Source organism: Lichenostomus cassidix, chromosome 12 (assembly GCF_008360975.1).
Source record: "Lichenostomus cassidix isolate B80296 chromosome 12, HeHo_3.0, whole genome shotgun sequence".
In the NCBI taxonomy this organism is placed as follows: domain Eukaryota; kingdom Metazoa; phylum Chordata; class Aves; order Passeriformes; family Meliphagidae; genus Lichenostomus; species Lichenostomus cassidix.
Window position 1 is genome coordinate 4685798 of NC_139493.1, and position 26254 is coordinate 4712051.

The 26254-nt window shown below is 44.7% G+C and overlaps 1 protein-coding gene and 1 long non-coding RNA gene across 3 annotated transcripts in view; both read left to right on the forward strand.

Annotated features, from left to right (window-relative positions):
- The first annotated feature begins 10953 nt into the window (after positions 1 to 10953).
- Positions 10954 to 17767, forward strand: LOC146431560 (uncharacterized). The gene is made up of 4 exons (XR_014854624.1): positions 10954 to 11099; positions 13387 to 13459; positions 13651 to 13842; positions 17152 to 17767. It is a non-coding gene; the product is annotated as an uncharacterized LOC146431560 (long non-coding RNA).
- A 1412-nt stretch (positions 17768 to 19179) lies between these two features.
- TAFA4 (TAFA chemokine like family member 4) overlaps positions 19180 to 26254 on the forward strand; it is a 66626-nt gene continuing 59551 nt past the window's right edge. For both annotated transcript variants that reach the window (XM_085072326.1, XM_085072324.1), the window contains exon 1: positions 19180 to 20197. The gene's annotated coding sequence lies outside the window, so the exon portion shown is untranslated. The remainder of the gene's footprint in view (positions 20198 to 26254) is intronic.

Below are 26254 nucleotides of genomic sequence, written 5' to 3' on the forward strand. Positions count from 1 at the left end.
TGCATGTGGTTTCTTTCCTTTTTACTTCAAGAGTCAACAGAATGTAATTTCAGTTTTTTTCTTTGGGAAGTTCTGTGGAAATTGGGTAAGTGTGAAAAATGGTTTGTGATAGGGAGGTGGCAAATCAGCGTCATTAATCTTAAGAGTACAATTATAAATATTAAGGCAATACATTTTTAAAAGCCATTAAGTAATAATGGAATGGTTTAATTTTTGCTGTTAATCTTACCAGTACCATTAATGAGATAACTCAGGGTTTAGCATATCTCTTAATCTTGAATTTTCTTTAAGGAGAAAAACCAAAGAAAATGTTTTCCTTGAGAGCTTTTTAGGTGCTCAGAGGGCTAAAATGTTTGATTTCAACATTGAATAATTGTTTCAATTTGCAGTGTTTGCCTTAAGTTGAGCTCTCACTTCCACTCCTCTGAACACATGTTTCTCATGAATTGGGCTTTTTGCCTGAAATAAATGAACTGCTACTGAATACCCTCTGGCTTTGGCCCTGAAATGGCCACAGGATGTTGGGTTTTTGTTGTTCAGCTGTGAATTCTCCTCCTTCTTGCATTTCAGCTCCACACCTCAGTGTGAAGGTGCCACTGCAGCCCTCCTGGGGCAGTGCCAGGGCTCAGCCCAGCCCAATCCTGCTGCCTCACCCAGCCCTGCAGTTTGATCTGTGCCAGTAGTGCGGCTGAAAACAGCTTTTTGTTGATGGGAAGGAGAGAGGTGAGCAGGGAGGAACAAGTGTGAGGTTTCAGATGGGTAAAACAGGCAGGGAGTCATTCCCAGGCCTGGAGCTCAGAAGACCTCTGGGGATGTGGTTATAAATCATGTGTAATGTGTGGAAACCCTGTTGGGACAGAGCCAAAAATGAGGGCAGTGAAAATATTCACATCACAAACTCCAAGGAGGTGCAGGAGGGAAAAGTTCTGAATTCCCTTGAGGCTGAGCCAGAAGAGGGGAGAAGCATCCCTGACTGGGGGGGGGCTGGGAACATTGCTTTTTGTGCTGGGAGTTGTGCTGGAGTGATGAAGGAAAGGGCAGATGAGGTTGGAAGGGGCTGTTGGCACAGTTGGGTAGAGCTGACAGCACCTTCTTCTTTATTGACTGCTGTCCTCTCTTGGAATACTGAAATATTTTTATAATATAACAATATAATATAGATAAAATACAAAAGTTACCATCACATATAAATAAAATAGAATAAATACTATATAAATATATATAATATAACATCAAGTATTTGTTATTACCATTATCTTTTGGTAATAACAACAAGGTGAATAAAACTCAAAAATAAATAGCAAACTGTCTCTAATTCCATTTATGTTTTCTTGTTTTCCCTTCCCTTTCCAATCCTTCCACAGCAAATCAAAAAGGAGGAAAGGTAAAAAAAAAAAAAAGAGACAAATTGCACTATTACTGAGAATAAATTGTTTTGAATATGTATAACTTCTACAGAGGTATTGTTCTTTTAGCTTGGATTTTTTCAAAATCAGATCTTGTTTTGACCTTTAGAAAAGTATTAATGTAGTACACCAAGTGCATAAAGCTTTTGAGTAATGGGTGAGAAATCAATTGTCTAGATCAGCTCCCCCATCACTGGGGAACAAAACAGTGTCAGCAATGTTAATTCTAGTTGCCAGGTAGTGGAGGGTTGGGTTTGGTGAAAACTGAACAAAAGATGACGTTCAGTCAAGATTTTAAAAGAGAAATTTGAGACTGCATCAGTTATTTTCTAGTTTGAGCTGAAAAGAAAGTCACTGTCAGATACAAATACTCTCAGTAAAGACAATATACAGAAAAGGATGAAATTTTGCCAAATCATCACTGGTAGAGCATGGAGCAAAGGAGGCTTGGGGGACCTTCTGGCTCCCCACAACTCCCTGACAGGAGGGGACAGCCAGGATCAGGCTCTGCTCCCAGAGGACATGGGACAGGACAAGAGGAAATGGCATTAAGTTATGCCAATGAAGGATTAGATTGGATATTAGGGAATTTTTTTTTCCCAGACGGGTTGTCAAGTGTTGGAAGATGCTGTCCAGGGCAGTGATGGAGTCACCATCCCTGGAGGTGTTTAACAGACACAGAGGTGTGACACCTGGGGACATGGTTTGGTGGTGGCCTTGCAGTGCTGGGTTAATGGTTGGCATCCATGAAAAACCTCCTTTCTAACCTAAAGAATTCCATGATTCCATGCTGCTTCTCCCCAGTTCAGCACCTGCAATCTGCTGTCTCTGCTCACACTCTCCCTGGCAGTGCTGTGGCTCTCTCAGTGACTCTCAGAGGTTCTTTCAGAGGATCACAGTGGCACCAGTGGTGCTGGGAGGTGACAGCCCCAGCTCAGAGAGTCTCTGCAGGCTGGAAATGCCTCTCACCTTCCAGGGACAGCCTATTCCAGGTGAGGCAGGAGAGCATTCCCTACCTATTGTCGCAGAGTGCAGTAGGTGTCACTAGAGCCCTTTCCACCGCTGAAGGGAATCTCATTTCACATGCACGATCTGCTCACCGCCGGCAGAGCAACTGCTCCTGCAGTCATGATTTTGTTTTTCCCCTTTCCTGTTTGTGGAAGGAAAAAATTAATCCATGGAGATTTTAGCTTTTAGCCTAGGATGATTCAGAAGCTGTAATATTGGTGTATTTTTCTTCAGTTTTTCTTTAAGCGACTTAGTTGGTGTTGGAAAATAACTTTCAGTCAATCTTTTGTAACAAAATGCTGCTTCACGTTTTGTTCTAAAACTACTACTTTGTGCCAAATGGTCACCTTTTAGTAGCTACTGCAATTCCTGTTTTGCTGCAAAGTCTCAATTTTCACTCATGCAACACATCACCCAGCCTTGCAATATATCCTGCACCTTCCACTGCCTAATTACTTCTCCAGTGGAGCTCACTGAGGAGGGTGGTGTGTGTGCAGAAGCATCTGGTGTCACAGAAATATGGACCACTGACACCTGAAAAACAGTAAGAAAAGATTGGAAAATGGCAGAATTGTTATTCTGTTTATCTAAAAAACACAACTACCATGAAGACTTGGTTTAAAAAAAATAAATATTTGAGCTTTGCAGATTGCCTCCTTTCCAAACTTATCCCCCAGTTGCTCGCTAAAAATGGGATTGGTTGACTTTTCTTTGCAGCTTTGGGAAGCTTTGGGCTGGCAGAGGGCTCTGGCTGCCCAAGGAGGGCTGTGGTGTCCAGGGTTATCCCAGTGTGTTGGCTAAAACCAGACCAGATGATTTCTCTGCCTGATATCTGATCCACAGCTGTCAGCAGATGAGCAAAATAAAATAAACTGTTAACATTCATACAGGGTAGGGATGTTTGAATTACCATGCAAGAAGGGTGGAAAGCAGGGGAGGTTTGTAGTATGATGGAAGCACTGAAATAAGAGAGATGTGATGCAAGAGCAGTGTGTTCATCACCAGCTTTGGGGCTCATTGGTGTCCCCATATGTGAGAAAACATCTAAACTCTCATTTTACTTTCACTAATGCAGTGCTGGGTAAATGGTTGGACTGAATGATGCAAAAGGCCTTTTCTAACCTAAATGATTCCATGCAGACTAACACCAGTTCAGAACCATCTGGTGGGCAGGCCCTGGGAGAAGAGGAAGGCTGCCATGGACAGGGAAGCAAATGAATGGTGCAATTTATCATCTCTCAGCCATTCTCCATGGATCTGTGTCAGGTGAGGAACATGGACAGATCCTGAAGTATGAGCAGCTCTGGTGGAGCCTGCAGCAGGTTTTATCCCAGTTTGGCATTTGATTTGTTCTGCATCTTGCAGATAGTTAAAATCCTCATCATGCTCACCTGTCGGGTGTAGGAAGCTGCCCTGACCCTTGGGACAGGCAGGAGGTGGCTGCAGGGCTGTGTCCAGCACAGGGAGGCATGGTGAGCTGGGCAGGGCTCTGGGAGGATCCTGGCACCAGTGAGAGGCAGTGGTGACCACAGTGAACATCATTCCTTGCCCATCGATGGCTCTGCACATCAGTCAGCACCAAGGCGTGTTTGGAGCTGACAGCTCCCAATTGTTTCCTCACCAATTACTGCACTGAGGCTTCGATAACACAATGAGATTTGCTTCCTACCCTTCACTTCATCTCTGTCAGGCTGACTGGGTATTCTGAGTTTGTTATGACTGGGAGAACTTCAGCGGCGTCAGAAAAATAAGCAAGCTTGTCTCTGGTGTGAAAGGCTTAAAGACAGGGTGGATGCTGTTGAATAAAAATGCCTCAGTCCAGAGGAAAATGTACATGGAAGAAAAACCTCATGGACCAGCTGAGCCCTCTCAGTTCTGTCTTCATTTGGGACCCAGCAGGGGATGAGAAGAGGAAGAACTTTTCTTTTGCTAGACATCTTTATACTTAGTAAAGTATTCAGCCTTTCTTATAATTTATTCATTGTGGTCTAGCATAGTCTAAAATATCAGCCCTTCCCTCTCTGTCCTTTTACATACGCATTTTTGATGCCTCTTAATTCATTATTTAAGCAGCCTGCGTTCTGCTTTACACAACACCCTCCTCCCTGTACCTCAGTGCTATCAGTTATTCGTGTATCCATGTCAGCAGCTTTCCAGCAGGGCAAGGGAAGGGGCAGGGTGGGATGCTGATCCCCCAGTCCTGTCTCCTGCACCCACCCCAGTTCCCCTGCTCGGGGAGGAGAAGAGGGTTTGGCAGGGAAAGGAGCTGGGCCAGAGCCTGAGTGCTGCAACTCCAGCAAAGCACTAGAGGATGTGCTGAAGTGATGCTCAAACATGTGCTGTTTTGAAGCCTCAGAGCTCTCCTGAGAGAGAAAGGGGCTCAGTGGCACTTTAGGGAGGCTGGGAGAACGGGACACTGCATCTCTCAGTGCCCAGACAGCTGCATGGAGCCCCCACTCCTGCTGGGACCTCGAGTTCCCCTCCTGGGGCTCCACGAAAATCCATTTCAGCAGCACATCCCACCCCACAGAAGGGTTTGATTCCGCGTTGGTGAGAGGCAGGGGATCCCTTTGATGGAGGTGCACCTGGAGTGCAAAGTATTCCCTGCGTTGTCACTAATTACAAAGTTGGATAGCTGTCAACAGGAACATTTGCAGCTGAAAAACGTGTCTGTACATTGTGAAGTGCGAGCGCTGCTTTGATTGGGATTCTTGCAGCAATCTGTTTGCTCCCTGGGCGCGGCGCTTGAAATGCTGCCAAATGTGCAATTCCTGCCCTGATTCCACGGGTAGGTAATGTCTGCATCCGGGAGCGCTGGGTCGGGAAGGTGTCGTGTTCCTAGCTCTGCCTTTCCCTAACAAAAGGAAAAAGTTCAGTGCGGGGTATTATAACATTCCCTTCAGAAAAAGAAGTAAAGGTTAAGTAAATGGAGAGGAACGCAGATGTTCCAAACCTCCTTCTTACACCCTCAATAGCAAAAATGCCATGGATGTCATCTAGTCAATGATTTTAACATTCCAGCCAAAGAAAAAGTTGGGAATGTTTGACCTGTTAATGCATGCTTCAAAGAAAACATCTTCAAATTCTGTGTAATAAATCAATCTCTGCTTACTTAATAGCCACGGTGTTTTCTTTTTGAGTCAGGAGCTCAGGAGAAAGTCTAGGGCTAAAAACCAGAGCTGACAGCTTTCTGGTCATTTAATGTAAGTCCTGTTTTATTGATCAGATTTGAAAGCATTTAATATTAGCTTTGTGCAATGACATCAGCTGAGGATGCTGCTGTCACTTTGGGGACTACAGGAGGAAAAACAATCCCTGCATGGCAGGAGTTTGTTCCCAGCAGGAGGGACTTGGCTGAGACCATCCCACATCCCACTGACTCAGTGCTTGGCTAAACACTTTTACCTTATGTTTACCAAATAATAAACAATTTTGCTTGTTTCTATGGCTTTGGGGGTTTGCCCCCCTCCTGACAAAACAGTGTTTACTTGTTCTCATATTTACTTTCTCCCAGCTCTCCAATATCATATTTACACAGTCAATACCTTTCTGCTGGCAGATTATTTTTAATAGAGCACTTTATTAAAGCGTCTTTCAGGAGAATATTTGCACTGCAATGCATGTCAGAGCACTGCTGTGTGAGAAGGGCTTCTCCTGAGTGCACCACTACAGTGACTTACTTATCAAATTTTGTGCTTGGAACATTTAGATGAAAAGGGATGAAAAGGAATGTGACTGCAGATCCTGTGTAGATCCTTGTGCAAATCCCACCGTGGGTGAAGTCTTGCTGGACATGGACATGTTGTGAAGTAAGTACAGCACATTCCATGGAGCTTTTTCATCCCTCAGATTATCTTTACATCATTTTCAAATTCCTGTAATCCAATTTAACTTCTAAATTTTTTTGTTTTCCTTTTTCTCATTACTGAGAAGAAATCCCAAGTTTCTCTCCTTTGGGGGCAAATGTTAATTAACCTCCAGTATATTCTGTTACTCTTGGAGTTAACCAGACCCCAACTGCTTCTTTTTGATGTTATTTCTTTGTTGTCCTTTGGACTTTTGCCATCAGCCTGGAATGGGCAGTGGTGGCTGGCATTGCCCACCCTTAAATCCACAACTCATCCCTCCTGGGAGTTCAGTGTCACTAAGATTACATCAGATGTCACTGGACATGGGAACACCTCTGCCCACCACTCTCCCAGCCAGCACTCCCTGGAGAAAAGTTTAGGCAGGGCTGTTGAGGCAGCTCCATTTAATTTTGTCCTTTTTCACTATTAATTATCACTGGAAGCAGTTTCCAGTGAATTAAAATCCTCTCATCTGTTGAGGAGTAGGGCTGCATCGTGCTCTGAGTGTGTTTATTTTTCTATATGTCTGCTCATGCAGATTTCCTGAACTCCTGCAATTTTCCTAGCTCCTCTCTGCTATTTGACATTTACTCCTTGTGTGCTTTTCCAGCTCATTAATTTATTAAACACCAACGGTGATGCAGGTCTTTGATCCACTTAAAAATTAACCAACTACGCCTGTCTCTTAACTAGTTCCTCAGCCATGGTGATATTATCTCTCTCCTGGGTATTTTGGCTCATCAGCAGACCCTTGCCAGTGCCTGTGCCTGGGATGATTTCAAAAAACCATGTGATTTTTTATGGGTTTCCCATATTATTTTCAGATTTGCTTGCAGAAAGGTGCAGTTTTGCCCTACAGAAATGTGTTGTTCAGCAAGGTGTGTGTAACTTTTGCTGACTTCCCAAAATAATAACTTTGGCAAAGAAAAAAAAATTGTGGCTGTGCTATGGACTTGTCTTGAGCATTTCTCAGAGAAGGGGGTTGATGGGAAGGAGTCTCTGTGCTAACAGCTCTGTTACTCTCTCCTTGCAGAGCTTTTTGGGTGAAACCATCTGGCCCTGAGAATCTGCACTTTTCCCTGTGCTGCTGACTCAGGTAATGCTGCACCCTCCTCTGACAGAAACTCCTGTCCCTCATGCCAAATCCATGATTTGAATATCCTCCTTTACAGGACTGCTTGATTTCTGCCCACATTCCCAGGTCTCCTTTTTTTTTTATGTCTGCACTCTACCTATGGGAGGTAAAACACATCACTACAATGTCCCACAGCCCCTAAAACCTAATGGCGCAGCCAGAGTTTACTGCTGAACTTCGGTCCCCAGAAGCAGGGAGCTTCCCTCCTTGGAAGGAGCTCTCCCAAAAGCTGCTCTGAGTTGCTAAGAAACAGCTTGTCACCGCGGCATGGGCTGTAGGCAGTCGTACAGGTAATTAGAAGTCACTCCTGCTTCATTATTAACTGTTTGTTGACTTTTTTTCCCCCTTTTAAATAATTTCCCTCCCTGTCCCCAGAGCCTTCAGCGCTCCTGGTACATCTGCATCAATTATGCATCGCCTGTGTGATTTTTCTTCCTGTGCAAACTTGGCTTCCAGAGGCTCTTTGTGATGCTCTAGCCATGACCTAACCCTCCTTTGCTGAATAATTCCTGCCGAGACAACACAGTTTCCCCGCTGTGTTTTCCACGCTGCCGTGTCTCAGCGAGGCAAATAAATCAGGCTGTCTCCCACCACCAGGCAGCCTTGTTTGCTCAATTTTGCCGTTCCATTTCTTGCTTTATTGAATAAGCATGTATTTATGTACCTTGTGTCCTTTCTCTGCCTGCCCATTTTTTATTGAACTTCTCTATCGGCCGCACGGCTGGGTTTTCCAGACAGAGTTTTGGATCTTAAAATGCTATTTCTTCAGACCAGCTGTCACTTCTGTCCTAACCTTGTCCCACGAGGTCTCTGTGCATCACATACATGTCTAGCTCTTCCTGCCCCTTCACCTTCTCCTCAGCTCTTTTAGTTTTAATACCTTGTGTATGAAACCTGGTTGGGATTTCCCCCCCTTCTCTTTAATTAAGCTGACTCTTATTTTTGGCACTCCCCAAAAACCAGCACCCACACAATGAGATCCCTCAGAGCTTTTACCTTCACAACTCCTCTTTGTGCTGGTGCAGCACCAAGCCTGTGTCTCTCTGGGGATTAGCAGGGAGATGCTGCTGCACCAGCCCCAGCCTTAAATCTCTTTCCCAGTGAGTCTCCAGCCAGACGGAGGGTTTATTTCAGCTCACCTCAGCCTGCAGTGGAACCCTGCAGCTCCCCGGGCAGCTCATGGCTGGGTGGTTCCTGGGATTCTCCTGCTCTGCTTGGCTGGAGCCACAGCCTGGGGGCTGGGGGGAGATGTGGGAGAGCAGCCCCACAGTGGGGATTTGCCCTCACCCCATGGGCTGCTGTCCCCCAGCTAACCAGGCCAGGCGTTAGGACTGGAGAGGGAGGTTTACATGCCGAATCTTCCATTTGGGAACAGGGGCTTGATGGGATTTCTACCCTCAGTCCAAACCCCCATTTCTCTCAGGAGAGCACTGGGGATGTTGGGGAACAGCAAAACCTTTTCCCTAACGGCTCATATTGCTGCTTAGTGACCACCTGCCAAATTTGATGTCAGGAGCTGCTGGGATCTGTGGGGCTGAGAGTCAGTGCCTAATGAAGGGACGTCAGGCTGGGAATGAGGTTTTTATATCCCACGCAGCAGAACACTGGGATGTTATTTATAGCTGCTCACTTGCACCACAAGCACCTGTAGAGACTTTATTCTCCAGCCCCTCAGTGGAATCACAAATGACAGAGAGAGCTGAAGATGTAATGACCCTTGAAGTGGGAGAAATTATTTACCAAACCGTAGATAAGACGACAGATCTCTCCTGCACTGTGTTTAGAGCATCCAATCTATTGCAGATGTTACCATAGTCATGCTGTTTAATTTAAAATTGCCCTGCCTTCCTTGTGTCTCAAATTCTTTTCTTGGGAGACTAAATCCTTTCATAACCTAAATGCAGCAGAGGAGATGAAAGCGGCTGGTCTGGGAATGTATATGGCCATTCCAAGGGAGCTCTGTGTAATTGTTTTTTAAATGGACATGCTTGCTCAATTTTTTTTTTTGCTTGGTTCCTCCTGGTTTTGTTGTTTGTGATATGTCCTCTGACATATGCTCCTTGTCTAGCAATAAAAAGCTACCAATATTTAAAAGCTTCATTCATTTATAACTGGCATAGTAAGAGCTCTTCTTATTGTACTGACTTTGCAGCCTCTGTAACAGATATAATGCAGGGATTAAAAAGGAATGGTTGCTATTGGCTTCCTGGAATAATTTTCTTTGGGTATGGGTCAAAAGAATAAGGATTAACAAAATTATTAGGTATTGGAGACAATAGCCCAATCTGTTTGCTTTTAGCTTTTAAAATCTGTCCCTTAACAGGGCAGGTGACTCTGGAATAGAAGACTTTCCACTCTCTTGAGCTAAACCTGGTCACCACTCTCAGGAAACTTGGTCATTTCAGACAAATCTCTCTCTACCAAATACCCAATAGGTCCTTCTCTGCTGAAATCAGACAAGGATCCCAGCTCCATCTCCATATGAGGAGGCTGATTTATACTTGCAAGACATAATATGGTTGGTTCCATTTTTGTGTGTGTTTACAGCCTCAGTGCCATGCAGTGAGTTGTGTAAATCTCTCCAGTGTGAGCTTTATTTCTCCCTTATCAACCACATGTGAGCCTTAAGTTTAGTTTCCCCCTTCTGAGACAAGGTTTTGGACTTAATGGATGTCCAACACATGCAGGTGGAGATAACCCAGGTGGGGATTAATTCACCCATGGCTTTATCAGGGCTCAGTGAGACCCAGGGTACAAGAGAGGCCATTTACCCACAGCTCCTGGATTGTTCTTCCTGGTGGTGCTGCAATCAGAGCTGTCAAGGAAAATGATCTACAGGCAGTAGCTTGATTATGTTTGTCCTGAGATACTTCTGTGCTAAAGCATTTTCAAGTTTTAATCAGTCTGCATTAACTGTGATGCTCTTGTAGCTGAACATGGAAAGAAAGCAACTGTTGATTGCACTAAAAGCATTAAGTGACCTCTGCTAATTAAAAGATAATGTCAGTGCAAATGAGTGGAGTGCCCGGGTCTTTAGCCTTTTAGATAGACATTAAATGAAAATCAAAGAGTTTGGAGGAAATATTTGTGGTGAAGGTAAGAGACTTGTTTGTGGATATAGCAGGTCATGTTTCATGAGTTATTTAATCCATTAATGATACCTAATATGCCATCAAAACAGCAATTTGCTGAAAAAAAACAAGCTTCCTCCCTGGTTTTAGGATATCATCACTTACTCTGCCTTGACTGGAGCATTTTGCTTGGGAAGCCTATGATATAGTAAATTCAGTGTGTCCCTCTGTTGTCCATAAATAAACCAAATGCTTTTTCTCACGAATGCATGTCACCTTTTAAATGACCCAGACATTCAGTGTTAAGTTCTGTGTTCAGCAATAGTGTAGTCAGTGTCTACAAATGCAGCCTTGCCTTTTTTTCATTAATCTCAGTGTCTGGGAGAGAAAACAAGTGGAATAACTATGTACAAGCACATCCCTTGCTCCTTGGAGACTGTAGCTGGTAAACATTATCTTCTGCTTTCTATATTTATATGGATGCAGAGTGAAAGCCCTTTGGACAGAGAAGCAAAAAGTCTGTATGAAGCCACCTGGAGATGATGTTGTGTCCTCTGAGGAGCACCAGTGGCCAGAGAGCTCTTGGAGGAGGTGCCAAAGCAGTTGGTAAAAATGTGGTATAATTTTTCAGGTTTGTGCCTCACTCTCACTCCTTCCTCTGTGAGAAAAAACAGGAAGGACAGATAAAATATATTTTTTTTTCCATGTGGAAGAAGCCAAATCCCACGTGGGAATAGAGAAGGGAACATAATGGCTCAAATTGCAGAGCCGAGGATGAGGCTGACTCCATGCATAAAGCAGAGGCTTCACGGGGAGGAGAGGGGAGGTGTCTGCCTCTCTTCAGATTAAAAGCAATGCTCTGGAAGCTGAAGGTAATCTCTTCCCAGGCATTTGTAACCGAGCTTCACAGCTGCCAGGTCGCATTTGATCACAGGCAGCATGGCTGGCTGAGGAGCTGCAGGGTGAGGAGCAGCACAGCACCAAGTGTGAAGGTGGCTGAGGCAGCCCTGGCTCAGCTCTCTGGCACAGGCTCCAGCCAGAAGCTTCCTCATTTGCCATCCCAAAAGCCATAGGAGGAGGTGGGCTGAGCCTCCAGGGTATCGAGATGAGGGGGGAGTTTTCAAAGTGGAATTACTGATTTTTCTCAGTGCCAGCCACCCACCTCACAAAAAATACTGTTCATCTGAAGGGGAAATCTAAATGTAAGGCTTTGACACAAATATACCCTTTAAAGGCATCCTCACCCCCACCCCACTGGCAATAGAAGGTTAGAAAGTGGAACCTGAAGAATTTTCACTTTGAAAATTTTCAACTTTGAAAAAATGCCCTCTCTGTTTGCCCTTAGCACAGAACTTTGTAGAATCTACCCTTTGTTTTACTGAGGTCTCAGCAGTGCCTGATGCCTCCTTTCTCTATTTTCTGTTTTACAATTAACCCCTACTTTCAGTGTTTTTTAAAAGACCAATAGGTACACCTGAAGATATTTGAAAGAAACCATTTTAAAAAGAAAATAAATACTTGGCATCAAGATTCTTGGAGAGCATGATGAATATTTTAACAGTTAAAAATCTAGCCAGAGAGAAATGAAAGGATTTAGTGCTCTAAATAAAACTCTTTGTGGGTTTTAATGTGCAAAAATGGACAACAATGGCTTTAAAACCTCTCCACAAATACTTACATCTCTGCCCTGGTATACTCTGTGTATGTTATATCCGTAGCCAGTAATGGTCTGTTATGTCTTTTTAGCTGCTGGGGGAAGGTATTACACCAGTTTTCTCCTCCAGGACTTTGCATAAGAACCTTTGATCAGAGCTCCTTTGGGAAGACAGTTGAGGATGTAAAGCTCAGTTTTTGTATCCTGGGCTGGAAAGTGGAAACCAGAGAGAGGGGAGGGGAAGGGAGATTTGGGAGGTGATCATCTCACGTAATTTCTAATTGCCTTGTGACTGCAGTGAGGTTTCAGACCAACAGTGGGATGAGGATGAGGTTTGGTTGTGTCACTGCTTAATGTTTGCATTTCTTTCTCTCCCTCATACACATCTCCACACAGCTGGGAAAGAGCAGCTTTTTGTAATATCAGCTGTGACAGAGGTGGAGCATTGCTTGAGTTGTTATTTGTGTAATTGATCGACTCACCAGCTAAAAAAGCCTTTGCTATTTTTTTAATTAACCAAATCTATTAGTGTCCATGAAACATGTATTTCTGCAATCATTTCTCTAAAATAATATCTTTGGCCTGAGGGAGAGCCCTGCAGTCCTGCTGTAAGGCTGCTTTTCTGCAGATCCTCCTGCTAATCGAATCTTAAGTATTTTCTTCCTTGCTTTTATAGAAACTCCTATTGCTAAATGTAGTGAATGCAATTGCTAAAGTGATGTTGCCAGTATAAATAATTAAAGTCACATGGAGTAATAAAAATGTGTTGTGTATAAAAAGAAACAGAACAAGGCAGTAGGACTCAAGCTTTTAAGTTACTTCAGAAAATTCTCTATATCTAGAATCTGGACAAGTGGTACAGTAACTACAGATGGGTTTTGTCTTTACATGTTTTCTAAGGCATAATGTTTGGATGCCATATTTTCAGGCTTCCAGCTTCACTTAAAGAAAATTGGGTTGTAAGAGGTCTGTTCTCAGGTTTTTAATGATTTTTGGAAGCATCTTGGGTTGGAAGTTTAAAAACATAATGTCTAAAATCATAATTTACTTCTCAAAATCTATGTGTTTTTTTGTAACAAGGAGCATTAATAAGATTTAACTACATTAAGATCACTTAGAATCAAATATATAAATTCATTATTTCAGTGCATAATGTCTGTTTTTTGTTACCAAAACAGAAGTTCTTGAGAAACATGAGAAACATACTCGCCCCTTCACTGTAAATTAATAAAAATAACCCATTTGAGTTTTTTCTTTCTTGTAGCAGGTGCTCAGAGAATGGACATGGGAAGTGCTATGGAAAGTTGGAAAGAGACACTAAACAGCACAGATGCAAGGTTAGTGTTGCACCAAAAAAAAAGAAAAGAGTTCAATGCATAATCTCAGCCCTTGATGGAGAAGATATAGTGAAATGTTGACTTTAATTGCCATGGGACATGGATTAGCAGATGGTCCCATGGATAGACTGCTCTCCACGTCTATAAATAGCAGAAGTTAATTTATGCAAGATCTTCCTTTTCTTTTACAGCTATCTCCCAACGTGTCGATATCTTCTTGGCAAGGCATTATCCAGCCCTGGAGCTGCAATACAGGCCCTGCTTCACTGATATCATGTGATTATATTCCAGCAAAAAAGCATCTGATCAAGTAACTCCTGATTGAAGAGACAGGCTGTGACAGTCTGATCCCAACGCACCTTCATCTCAAAAATAACTATCAGGTATCTGCAAGTCAGCTGGAATAATGGCTGGGAGAATGGAGGTCAGGGAGCTTCTCCTGCTCCCATCTCAGGCTGCTGATGGGATTTTGCTTTGCACATCTCCTCCTCCTTCAGCTTCCACCTGCCCACTGCTGGGTGGATTGCTGGGCTTGAGGTCTCACTGCCACAGCCACAGGAAAGTGGCAAAAAGGTTTTGGGGACCTGGAATTGCTGTGTGCAGCCAGTGCCCTTCAGCCTTGGCCTCCCTGATATTCAGAGCCCAAGTGCTAAAGTTGCCCCTCAAATCCCTATCACTGCAGTTCTTTTCCCTCTTTTCTGGGATTTCCCAGGTCTCCCATTCTGTGTCTTTCTGCCCACAGTTTCTCTAATGGAAACCTCACTTTTTGGTTCACGGCTTTGGCTTCTCTGTCAGTCAGGAAGCCTCACTTTTGCCACTGTCCCCAAGTAATTAAGTACCACAATCCCATGGACATTGCTGCTTCTGGGTATGTTAAGCCATTTGTGCCTTGTCCAAAGAACTCCTGGAAAACCCCACTTTTAAGCTCTTCATTCATCATTGTGCAAATTTTGGCATTATAAAACCCAAGCAATCTTTTTGTCCAGTTCTACTTTGCTGTTACATCGAACTAAAGAGGCACCAGTAACTATGAAATACTAGCAAAGAATTTTCTGAGCTGCTTCTGTGAGTACAGGCAGGATTTTAAGACAGAACATTTTCTTTTCCCAACAGTGGCTCAGTATCTCCCAGCCCCACAGAAGGGCTGAGCCATCCCTCTGCTCACCACCCAGGCAGCTAAGTAAAAATGTGACAGAGGATCTGCACTGACTGACTTTGTACCATTTTGAGCCTGATATCCATTAAAATCAGCCACCAGAAAGACATATTGATAGATCAAGGTCCACAACCTGCTCTGTGATAAATCTGAGCCCCCTTTGGTTCAGTAGGGATATTCTGGATTTACCTACATGTAATTTAGAGCAGATTTTGGACCTTGCTCATGAGCATTATGCCTTTCCCTACAGGAAGGAAGATTGATTCTGACCTTACTTAAACTAAGCAGCTTTAATCATTCAGGATAGAAACACCAAGACTGGGCTGGGGGCTGGGGACACAGACATGGGAATCCTATAATCTTTGGTTAAGTTGTAATGAAATTGTCCAGGATGAGAAGGAAACAGATGGATTCTGATTAATTTCTCACAAGTGTAGACCTCAGCATCCGATGGAACATATGTGGTGAGCAAATGTCACTCATGCCTCCAAAGTGCAGAAAAAATCACTATTGTCAGGATATATTCATTGGCATATTGGCTGCTGAACTCCCAAGGGTGCAAGGATGCTGTGCATTACATTTAGTCCTGAATTAAATATTCAGAGGCAGAGATACCTAACCCTTTCCTGTATGCCTCACTGGTTACCACAGTTGAGCTTAATGAATTGAAAGAGGGAGGGGAAGGGAGATTTCCCCCCCCTCCTTTGTAAATCATTATTTACTGTGGAAGGAATATCAAGATGAGTAGGTATTTCTGCTTTGGAGTGCTCAGTTGACTACCAATAGAGCCTGAGTGAGGGAAAATAATGCAGCTTTGAGCTGTAAATGAGCAACTACATGGCTTTCATCTCGTATGGATAGAAATCAGAGCCCAGCTCTGTGTTTGTGGAGTTGTTCTGGGTTTTGTCACTTCTATAATCTATTCCATGTAATTGCATACTTAAAGAAAATGCAGTTCATTTATTGATTGCCACTATATTGTTTCAGGCAGGTAAGATAAGAGGCCAGAGCTACTTTCTCTTGTCTCCACATAGTCTTAGGGAGTGGAAGGAGCAATGCATGTGAGTAAAGTGAGGCCCCATCTGTGCTGAGGAAAGAGATTCATTACAGCTGACTTGTCCTGTCAGAATTACTGCCCCAGACTGTTTCTCGGCAAAGGATGTCACTAAGATATCTATTAGAGTATTTCAACCACAAACTTGAGAAATGAATATTGAGCAGTGGGGTGGCTGTGTGGCTCAGGCTCTGCCCTTGGGTGCAGCTCCCCACTTCCAGTCACTCCCTCTGCAGAATCAAGCAACTTTTTCTGTCAGTGTCTTCTCTTCTAAAAATGAATTCCTCTTTAGAAAAATGGGGGGAAGTGGATATTTTGCTCTCTACCTCACTGCGTGTTGAAATTTAATATCTGTCTCACACATTTCCCTCTCCACCTTTGGCAAACACTGTTCCAGTCACATTATGGGCTGGTTTGTTTGTCTTAATGATCTCCCTTTTAACAAATGAGTGTGCATATTTTTTTTGGGAGAAGCTGAATCATCCCAAAAGGACCTTTATTTGTGATTGAGGAAGATGTAGCTGATAGGGCTGGAGAAATCTTGAGACAAGCACATTAGCTGCTGTCGTACACTGGCTAAGTATGGCTCTTCACATGCATCTTCTGTTTTTCCTATCTGGAAGGTGCAGCAAAGCTCAGTAATAGCTGGGACTACACTAAACAGCCCCCATCTGCTGGAGTCATAACCTTCATTTTAATTGAGACCCCTAGTTTTGGAAAACTTGACCCGAGGTTCTTGTTTCCCCTTTCACAGTTTAAAGTTGTGACCTGTGCTGGGCTCTGGGCTCTTCTGGCCTCGTGGAGCACAGCAGTGTTTGGTTTGACTTTGTATCTCATTAGAGACAACTCATAGTCTCTGTGCTTAAATCTTTAAAAATTCTATCTTGCTGATATGCAGCTGAGTGTCGGTTTTGCTAAAATTCCTGATTTTTTCTCTTCTGGGTTGTTTCCAACATTTTTCTCCTGTTGTTGCCTTAATTGTGTACCAAAATGGAGGCAACAATTTGTGCATCTGCAAACCCTTTGCACAAAGTGCTCTCCTTTGTCAGCTGGAAGTCCAGTTTACTGTTTGTGTTTTTTCCATGGTTCCTGACAATGCATCACTTACAGTTCCTTCCTTTAAGCTGCAGCCAGTGCAATGAGTCCAAGTTTGATAATTGCTTATCACATCAAGGCTGCACAAGGCAAAATCACTTAAATCTTCTGCTTATCTCCAAAGCCACTGAACAAGACCAAACTGTCTCATTTTTCCTTGTTTTATCACATGGCACTGGAATTCCCTATAAATGTTACAGTCTGCTTTGCTGTCCTGCAGACCAGGAGCTGTGCTGGGACTCCTTGGCCCATAAAAGTGACATTGCAAAGCTACATCAGGACATATTGACCCAGCTCGTGTTGCATGAAAACTTCAGAAGCTCATGATGCCACTCCAGCTAAATACATGTTTTGCTGAAAAAACCTACCCACTGCTTTGCTTGGCAGAGATTTTTGTGGATAACCAGGCAAGCCTGAAGCCATGAGAAGAGGTGAAGCCAAGGAGAGTGGTGGGAGATGGATTAACAGGGGAAGATAAAATGGTGGGTACAGAGATTTGTGTTAATTAATTGCAAAGCTGCAGAGAAAAGGAAGATAGAACCAATACAGAAATATCTTGTGACCAAAAGTATTTCCCTAAATCGGATAACTGAGAACCTACTCACTCGAGTGGAGCTGTTTTCCAGCAGCAGTGATGAGGATGGGACCTGAGTGCTCTTTGCCTTTGTCTCTCCAGCTGAGGCATTGCACATGGAAGTCCCAACTGCTGCTTCCTGAGTACAGCAAACCAGTAGAGATATAAAACTGGGCCATAATGATGAATGAAACTGTGGGATGTGTCTTGATTATCCCAGGTTTCTAATGTATAATTGAATTATTTTGGTAAGTGTATTTCAAGCCCTTTGATTCCTGGCCTCTGTTTTTAATTACTCAGCCCCCTCTTGCCCTTGTGCATTATTATTCTGCTCATTAGCATTCAGTGAGACTACAGAAGTTTGACTTCAGAATAAAGTAGCGTACAAAAGAGAAGGGATGCTTTTTATCTTACCACTTAATAATTTAAATGGAACCCTTTTCTTTAATCAATGTTTAATAGTACAATAGTTGTTTATTTAAACTGTGCTTTGCCTAATTTTGCAAACAAAAAAGAGAGGCAGGATAAACATGTTTAGAAATAATAAGCTTTGTAACCATTTTAATCTTCAGAAGACTTAAAATATCTCCAGCACTTCTAATGTCAGTTCATCTCAACAAGGCAGGGACGTGGGCCTTGAACGTCTCTGTATCATTTATGCAGTGTTAAGAAGCACCAGCCTATTTTTTTTTTATTTGAGGGAAGCAGAAAACCTTGCTAATTGCAAAACTGAAAGCTACTCAGCAGCGTTAATATTGTTGGCATGACCGCCAGCTGTGATGATTAGGATGTGTGGCAGAGGGAGAGATAATTTGATCACAGGCCTGGGGACCAGAAGCTCCTCTGTCCTGCTCCTTCCCAGTGCACCTGCAAAGGCAAGGAAAATGCAGGGGGAGATTTAATCCAGCCCTGCAGCAGCCAGGCTTTCTGGAGAGTCCTGCAGGACACAGAAATATGGGTGTAACTCCAGGGTGTGGGAGGGGATGGCAGCTCAAGGCTGGGCATTGACTTGTCAGAGGAAATATCTTTATGGGGGGTTAGTAATCTCTTACTAATTGGGTAATAATTAATAGTCGAGTGTGGAGGCTCTGCATGTGTGGAGCTTGTCCTGTGTCACCTTTTTCTGGTGACTTTGGATGGGGATTGGACACTGAGGGCCAAAACCTGGGAACCTGAGCCATGGCAAGGTCAGGGCACCCTCAGAACACAGCATAAAAGGGATGGACTAAAGCATCCAGCCCTCTGCTTGGCTTCCTTGTATGCAAAACAGGAATTGATCAGGGATATCTTGAGGATTTAGAGATATCTGGAGACCGCTTTGGAGACATTAAAACTAGTGAGCATCATATCTGCATTTCAAAGTACTCTTCGGACCTCTTAATTCATTTTGACAGCAACCCTGGGCTGGAAATGGGGTCTGTTGTGTGATGGGAAAGCTGAGGCTCAGAGATGGGAAGGGATTGTGAGCACAGGATAGCAGCAGGCCAGGGAGAGCTGTGAACTCCTGTCTCCTGTGGCTCAGCAGCCCAGAAAGAGAACCCACAGATGGTGAACTGCTCCATCCACACGTATCAGGGGGTTGTTGATCCTACATAATCCCTGTCTGATATCTTGACCAGACTATTTTCAGCAAACTGTACCCCAGACAGCAAGATGAGACCTTTTCTCCTGCTAATTTGTGTCTCTTGTCCTCTAAATCTTTCCCTTTCCCATCAGTGCATGCAGTTCCCTCCCTTTTACCCAGATGTGCTTCTCACATTGCTTTATACAACCTTGGAGCTCCTTCCCATTTCTGCCTTCTCTCTCTCCCCTTTTCTAGGCTCGCTGGAGGTCTGGAGGGGTGTTAAGTCTCAGGAACAGTAGGCAAGAAGGTGACAAGGAATGAGATGGAGAGATGTGATCTCCTGCTGTGGGCTTGTTCCCTCCTGTTTTGACTATATTGCAACTCCTGCTGATTAAAAGAGCATAGCTGAGTTGTGCTAACATGAGGTGAGGGAGAGCTAAGGCTGGGGATTGGGACCTTTTCTTTCAGGCTAAGTGAATTTATCCAGGATGTGAGAGTCTGCTGCTGGAGTATTAATTCACTGTGAAGGGTGGTATGTAAGCTGCTGAGATTTTTACTGTTTTTCACGAGTGCAGTAGAGAACTTGCACAAATACAACTAAAAACGCAATTTGCAATTCCACATCATTAGCCAACGAGTGTTTTTCTGCGATAAGAGTAGCCTGCCCTGTTCCACAAGACATTTTTTTCAGTGATCCTTCCAATTTAAGGAGCGTTTGTCCAGGAGGATGATGATTTGTATCACAACAGGATTTGGGCAATAGAGCCGAGATCAACCTACTGTTGCACCGAGCCCTGTGGTTCCTCACCGGTGAGACACTGCCCTCTCTCACACAGACGAGACTCGACTCTACACATATTTAAATGCCTGACTTCCACTGAAGCATCTGCTCGGACGTCACTGTTTAGGCAAGCAGCAGAGCTCCGGGAGGATCTGAGGGTGCAAAGGGAGGTGATAAAGGCTGTACAGAGTCAGCGGTAGAGCAAAGAGGACGCTCAGTTTCCAAGTAGCTGCTGGAAAGGCTGCTGGAGTGACCCCGACTTTGTAGCCAGGGAAACACGAGCTTTCATTTTTTCCATTCAAATTAAATTTGTGAGGATGATGATTTATCGCTAACCCGCAGACTGTGGACATGCGGTGAGAGGCGTGGGGAGGCCATGACCTGATCCCCCGCACCCTTCTCAAGTTGCGGCTGTCTCCCAAAGATGCTGCGAACTCCTGCCCGGCTGCGAGCCAGGAAACATCTCCCGTCTCTGCCCTCGGCTGAGCAGCGACCACTCGGATGCTGAAATAAGGTCAGGACTCCGTCAGGCGATTAAAAGCCCGGGCTAAGGGGAGGCTCTGCCTCCGGAAGGCAGCGCGATCTTCCCTGGTAGCATCCCCCTGCCCGGGGCGGAGGGAGGGAGGGAGGAGAAGGCACCTCGCCCCACAGCTCCGGCTCTGCGCTCCCCGGGCGCGGTGGGGTCAGGAGCTGGACCAGCCAAGGGAGGATGCTCGGCGGGGCTGGGAGAGACAGCGAAGCTTTAGCACCGTGCTTCCTCCCCCGGCTCTGAGGAGGAGGAGGAGTGGGAGGGAGTTCCAAAGCCACTTTGGGCGCTGCGCCGCTACGTGCAGGAGTGTGCGGAGCATCCTCCTGGCAGCCCGACCCCGGGGTGCTCTCCCCGCTCCCCCGAGGGTGATCCCCGCAAGCTGCTCCTGCCTCCGCAGCCTCTCCCCGGGCGACACGGCGGCCAGGTGAGCGGGGCCGGGCAGCGGAGCTGGGGCACTGCTGGCGGCGGGCCGGGCGGGGTGCGGCCGGGGCTCCCCTCCGGCTGTCCGGCTGCTGCTCGCTGCTGGAGCTGCGGGACGGGCTGGAGCTGGGGATTCCCTGCGGGAGGTGCCGGGCCGGGATGGAGCCGGGAATGCCCGCTGGATGTCGGGGTGTGCGATGAACACCGGGGGGAGGCAGCTGGGAGAGCAGCATCGCTTCTGCTGCCGTGTAACTTGTATTTCGGAGCGCAATGACCGCGAGTGTGGTGGCGAACAGTGACTTAGCTGCTCCCCAAGAGGCCACGGGGGCTGCCCGGCCGGGGGCAGAGGGACCCCCGGCATCCCGGGATCCCCCGCCCGGGGCACCTCTGAGCCGGCAGTGCCTGCGGGGTTCGCCCTTCCCAGAACGTGTCTAGCGAATCCCCCGGGCTGGGCAGGCTCCGGAAAGTGGCTGAGTGTGAGTCCGGAACGCTCCAAATACTGCTCCTGTAGTTAAATCTATCTCTGCACTGAGGTGTGTGAGCGAAATTAATTTAACTGCTCCCGTTACTCCAGGGATGACAGTGTTGATAGCAAAGGGTCAAGCTTGCTCCCTAAATAACACCCGTTTTTTTTTTCCTTTTTCTTTAAAAAGTGTTTATAATTTCAGCTACCGATTTTATAGCTCCTGAAATACTTTCATTTCCCAGAGCAGTTGGTTTCCCACCACTGGCACTTTCGCCTTTTTGAGTGGGAAGATTTACTTTCTTTAAAACAGATCTCTAACAATACCCGCTGCTTTCAGCGAGGCACGTGTCGTCTCCTGACCCCAGCAACTTCACTTTAACAGGAGAAAAGCTGGAAATAATCACTTAAGAGATGCGACTTTGCCTGTTTCAACAAGTTGCTTTGTTCTCTGCTCGAGTAATTTCCTCCAAGGCGCCGCGGTCATTATCGTTAGCAGAGGATGTGGTGATCCGAGTGATGTTAAACCTGCAGTCACCGGGGATTAATGCACGGGCATGACATCACCGGCAGCCAATGAGGGGATGGGTTTGGACACGAACTGACCCAAACTGTCTGCCAAACTGGTGATCCTGCCGTGCTCCCGAGGAATAACCCCAGTTTGTGCAAACGCCGTGATTTCCCAGCTCCGTGTCGCAGTGTTTCTCAGCCTTGTGTCCTCTGACATAATCACAATTCACTGAACTGCCACACGTGTGTGGTTAGTCTGGTTGGTCACAGGTTTCACTCCTTGGGAAGAGATTATTGCAAATGGACATATCAGTGCCCTCCTGGCACGGGGAGAGGTGATGTGACTGAGCTGCTTGCTGGCAGAGTGTAAACAGCCAACGAGTTCTCAGCCCTTGTGGCAGGAGAACTGCCCGAGCAGTGTGCTTGAGCACTCCAGGCTTTCAGCTGTAATAAATTGCTTTCCTTTGCCCGATTACTTGGGGCAGAGCTGCTCCCGTGGAGGTGCAGAGAGCCAGTCCCAGGGAGTGAGGAGGGACACCGTGCAGCCAGCTGGGTGCTGCTGTGGCTGGAGAGGCAGGAAAGTGCCTTGCCCTGCTGTGCCAGTGGTTCCTGCTGTGCTCCACCTTCCCCTCGGTGCCTCTGTGCTGCCAAGGTCCAGCAGGTCTGGAGCCCTTGGCCTCAGTTCCTCTCTCTTTGCTCTAGTGTTACTCAAAAACTCAGGGTGGCTTTTGCAGAATCACCACAGATGTTGCCTGGCATGGTCTGGCTCCTGAGATGTGCATTTCGGAGTTCAGGCTGCCTCTTCTGTCTAATGTTTCCTTAACCTTCATCATTTGCTGCAGACTCACCCAATTCCCCTGCAGGTCAGGCAGGGCTTCCCCCCGGGCTGTGCAAGATCCTTTTCGCCACTATCACAAATATTTGCGCTCAAATCACTTATGTTTCTGTTTGCTAGAATTCTCAATGCTAAAACAAAAATTTTTTGGGTCCAGACTTAATCCCTGAAGTCTTCTAACATTTTTGGTTTTGATTTCTATGTAGGTACACACACAGAGTCCCTTATCAGTGCCATTGCATCGATAGCCCCTTGCACTGAGGGAGCCACACAGAATATTAGCAATATGACTGACATGCCTCAGAGCATAAGATCCTTATGCCTTCATTGCCAATAAGACGTGACAGGATACGTCTAATGAATTACCTTTAAATTAGAAAGCAGTAAACAAGCCATTATTGGATTAGAGGAATATTAAAATTAGAAGAACGTTACCGTCTTTTGATATCCTGTGGCACATTTTTACCAGCTAGGAAATGACATGGGGAGCTGCAGAGAGAGAGAGAGAGAGAGAGAGAGAGAGAGGGTCTCTAGAGAACTGTAATGATTTTCATCTGTGTGAAATAGATTTTTTTTTAAATGCTATTACTTAGTGTCTTATGTTTAGATGATGCTGTAGCAGATTTCTTCTTTTTTTTTTTTCCCTTCTAGTTTCACATTGATGTTTGATATATTTGTCTGAGTGACTTCAGTGCTTGTGGAAGGTACAGATTTGATGTACTCTGATAGCTAAAAGCTCCTAATTATTGAAGAAATTAAACAAAATGAAAGGCAAAATGAAACAAGAGTCTTCCTGATAGATTTTAGCCCAATACTGAAGAGCTTTTTGCCTTGCCAGGGTGCAGAGATTGTCTGGGTTTGTGCCACTTATTCCATGGCCCTTTTCCTCAGCTGTCTAGAAGGCTGCTCCAGCTCTGGTGGTTGTGGAATATCATTTAAATTGCATAAAAATTTTCACATTGACTCCCTTGAGTTTTATATAAATTCCTAATAATCCCCCAGTTCTCCTGGTCACACAGCTCAGGTGCAGGTGGTACCTGGTATTGCCTTCCAGAGGTGACTGCTCTAGATTGGATCTGAATTGGCAACTGATTTGTGGTACCTGTGAGCAGCCCCTGATGTCCCCATGCCAATCTTTTATTAACTGAAGGCCAGCACCTGCTGTCCTCTCTCAGCCAAAGCTGCCCAATTAAGGACTGGGCTGAGAGTGAAAAGGGCAGAATTTGGCCAGTATTCCTTAAGAGTTAGGAAAAAATGTACATAAAGATGTAAACAGTAAAATATTTGATGAAAAGCAGTTAATTCTCGGGCTCATGTAAAATGAAGTTTCTTATGAAATCTTGAAATTATTGTGTTTTTGTAGTGCCAGCTACCCCTGTTGGCCATTGAAAAAACAAGCTCTTAATCTATAACTAAACTTGAATTTTTGGGTGCAAAAAATGGGGTTTTTTTGGGCTACCAATGTTTTATAATACTCTAAGACCAATCTTTTATTCTTTTAAACTCACTATCAATATGAATATGGAGCAACAAGACACCTCTGAGTCCTAAGCCCCATTCCAGTCTCCAGAGGAAAATCTTGAACATAATGTTTTGTCCTGGATTTTGGAGGCACACTCAGAATAAAGATCTCTCCCGTATAAATACTTTTCATCCAAGCTATTGGATTTGTCTCACTCTCAGAGTTTATGGCCCTGGGACTCCTTTTCTCAAGGTCTAGTAGAACTCCTTCAGCATCTCTTTTTTCCCTTTGAAAATGCGATAACCATCTGCTTTGAAGGCTCAGCCAGCCCTGCAGATCAGGAGATCACAGCACACTTTCACCTGGGGTCAGGCAGCTCGAGCTGAGCTGCTTTGCAGTGCCACAGCATCCTGAGTGCTTGCAAGGATGAGGATTTCTGTCCGACTGTGGCACTGAAACCTCTTTGCTATTCCGAAGAGGCTTGTAAGGAGGAACAAAGGGCTGCGGATTTCACCCGTTTTGCTCCATTTTATATTTTCCAGCAGTTAGTTTGGAAAGGCTGTGAGCTGAAAGGCTGATTTTCTCAGGCTAGGTACAACTGTGCCAGAGTAAAGCTCAAATGAGGGAAAGTGGTACTGAGTATCTCTGTGATTCCAAAGGTGACCCGCTGTTTTTTTATTCCCCTTGCTGTTGTGTTTCAATTTCAGTTACACTTTACAGGGAACATCTGTGGAATAAAAACTCTGGTGGGGTCAGGTCTTTCTCCTGGAAGGATATTTCCCTCTGCACACCATCAGCACAAGTTTTGTCCCTCTTTCCACAGTTGTGTTACATGTGCTGTGAGAAAAAACAAGGATAAATACACTAAGGGGCAGCAATCCCAGCCTTGGTGTTACAGGATGGTGAAAGAGGGTTAAAGATGTTATTCCCCAGCCCTCAGTGCAGAGCTCTCTCCTCTTTCTGCTCTCCAGCCACTTGCTAAGCATGACTCAGTCATATATTGTATCTCTTTGAGGTGAAGAACATGGAATCAGATTGGACTTTCTGGTTCTGGAAGCAACAAATCTTTTCCTTATAAAGAGCAGAACTCAGGTGTTTTAGCTCTTAAAGCATTTTTAGGCTTTTTTTCCCAAGCCTGCGAGATGCTGCTAACTAAACCAGAAGCATTTGAGTAATGCCTAGACTTGGATAAACCAATTAAGAGGAGTTCTTTCAGCTTCTTAAAACAAATTGCAAATTTCAGGTTCGTATTTGCATAATTCAGGTTATTAATTCATGTGTTTGCATTTCCTAAACTGTGTGCCGAATTCCCTTTTGGCGCAAGTTTCAGAGTCTTGATCTAAGTGCAAAGGGGAAAAGGTGGAAACTGAGTTGTTGTAGGAAGCACTAAATGCTTAGTGATTTTTCTATTCAACAAAATTAAATGAGCTTTTTTTTTTGTTTTTTCCTGAGTCAATTCAGTGGCACCTTAAGTATTTAGTGAGAAATTCAGAAATTCTTAATTGATAGGGTACCCAGTCTCTCCTTTGTGCATCTCTGGGATTTATATACATTGCAAGTTAATAAAGCTTCCAGCACTCATTCTGTGCATGTGTAATTAAGGAGTGACAGCACCTCGATGTCATTTGCTGTGTGATGTGGATTCCAGTGGTGAGGACGATGGTATTTTATGTTGTCAAACACAAGCAGGAGCATCCCTGAGTGAGTGAATCTGTTTGAAGGACCAGGCTGTGGCTGCTTTAGTCTGGAGAGCAGTTACCCTCGGATTTTCTTGCTGCTTCCATTACTCACTGAGAGTTATGTGTGTTTATGATAGTCTGATCAGCAAACACAAGTGTGGTGCAGATGCAGATATATTGTGAAGTACAGCGGTTTACATTAATGGGAAGGATTTATCTTGTTGCAGGGTGGAATTTATGATGCCAAGCTGTGATATTTTCCTGTTTCAAAAATGTTATAGTGCAGCAAGCTGATATCAGGGTGATAAAATAAATGTTTCTTTTTTAATTCAAGCCACTGTAAGATGCTAATAATGTTGGAGACAGGAAGAGAAATGCTGTATTTCAGAATTTAATGTAATGCCTCCATATTACAATTTCCTGGCAAAATTAACTTAGCTTGGACTTCTAAATGAAACTTCTTGTTCTGTTTAAACTATTAGACAGGTGTGGTTGAGTTCTGTAATAGAAGGATGATTCTATGGCAGAAGTAGGGGGGTTAAAGAGCCCTGCTTAAATTAGTCTTTGGGACTCTGTTCCCTATAATTTAGCAGGCATGCAGTGACAGGATGAGGGGGCTGGCTTTAAATGGCTTTAAACTGAAAGAGAACAGGTTTAGATTGAATTCAAGGAA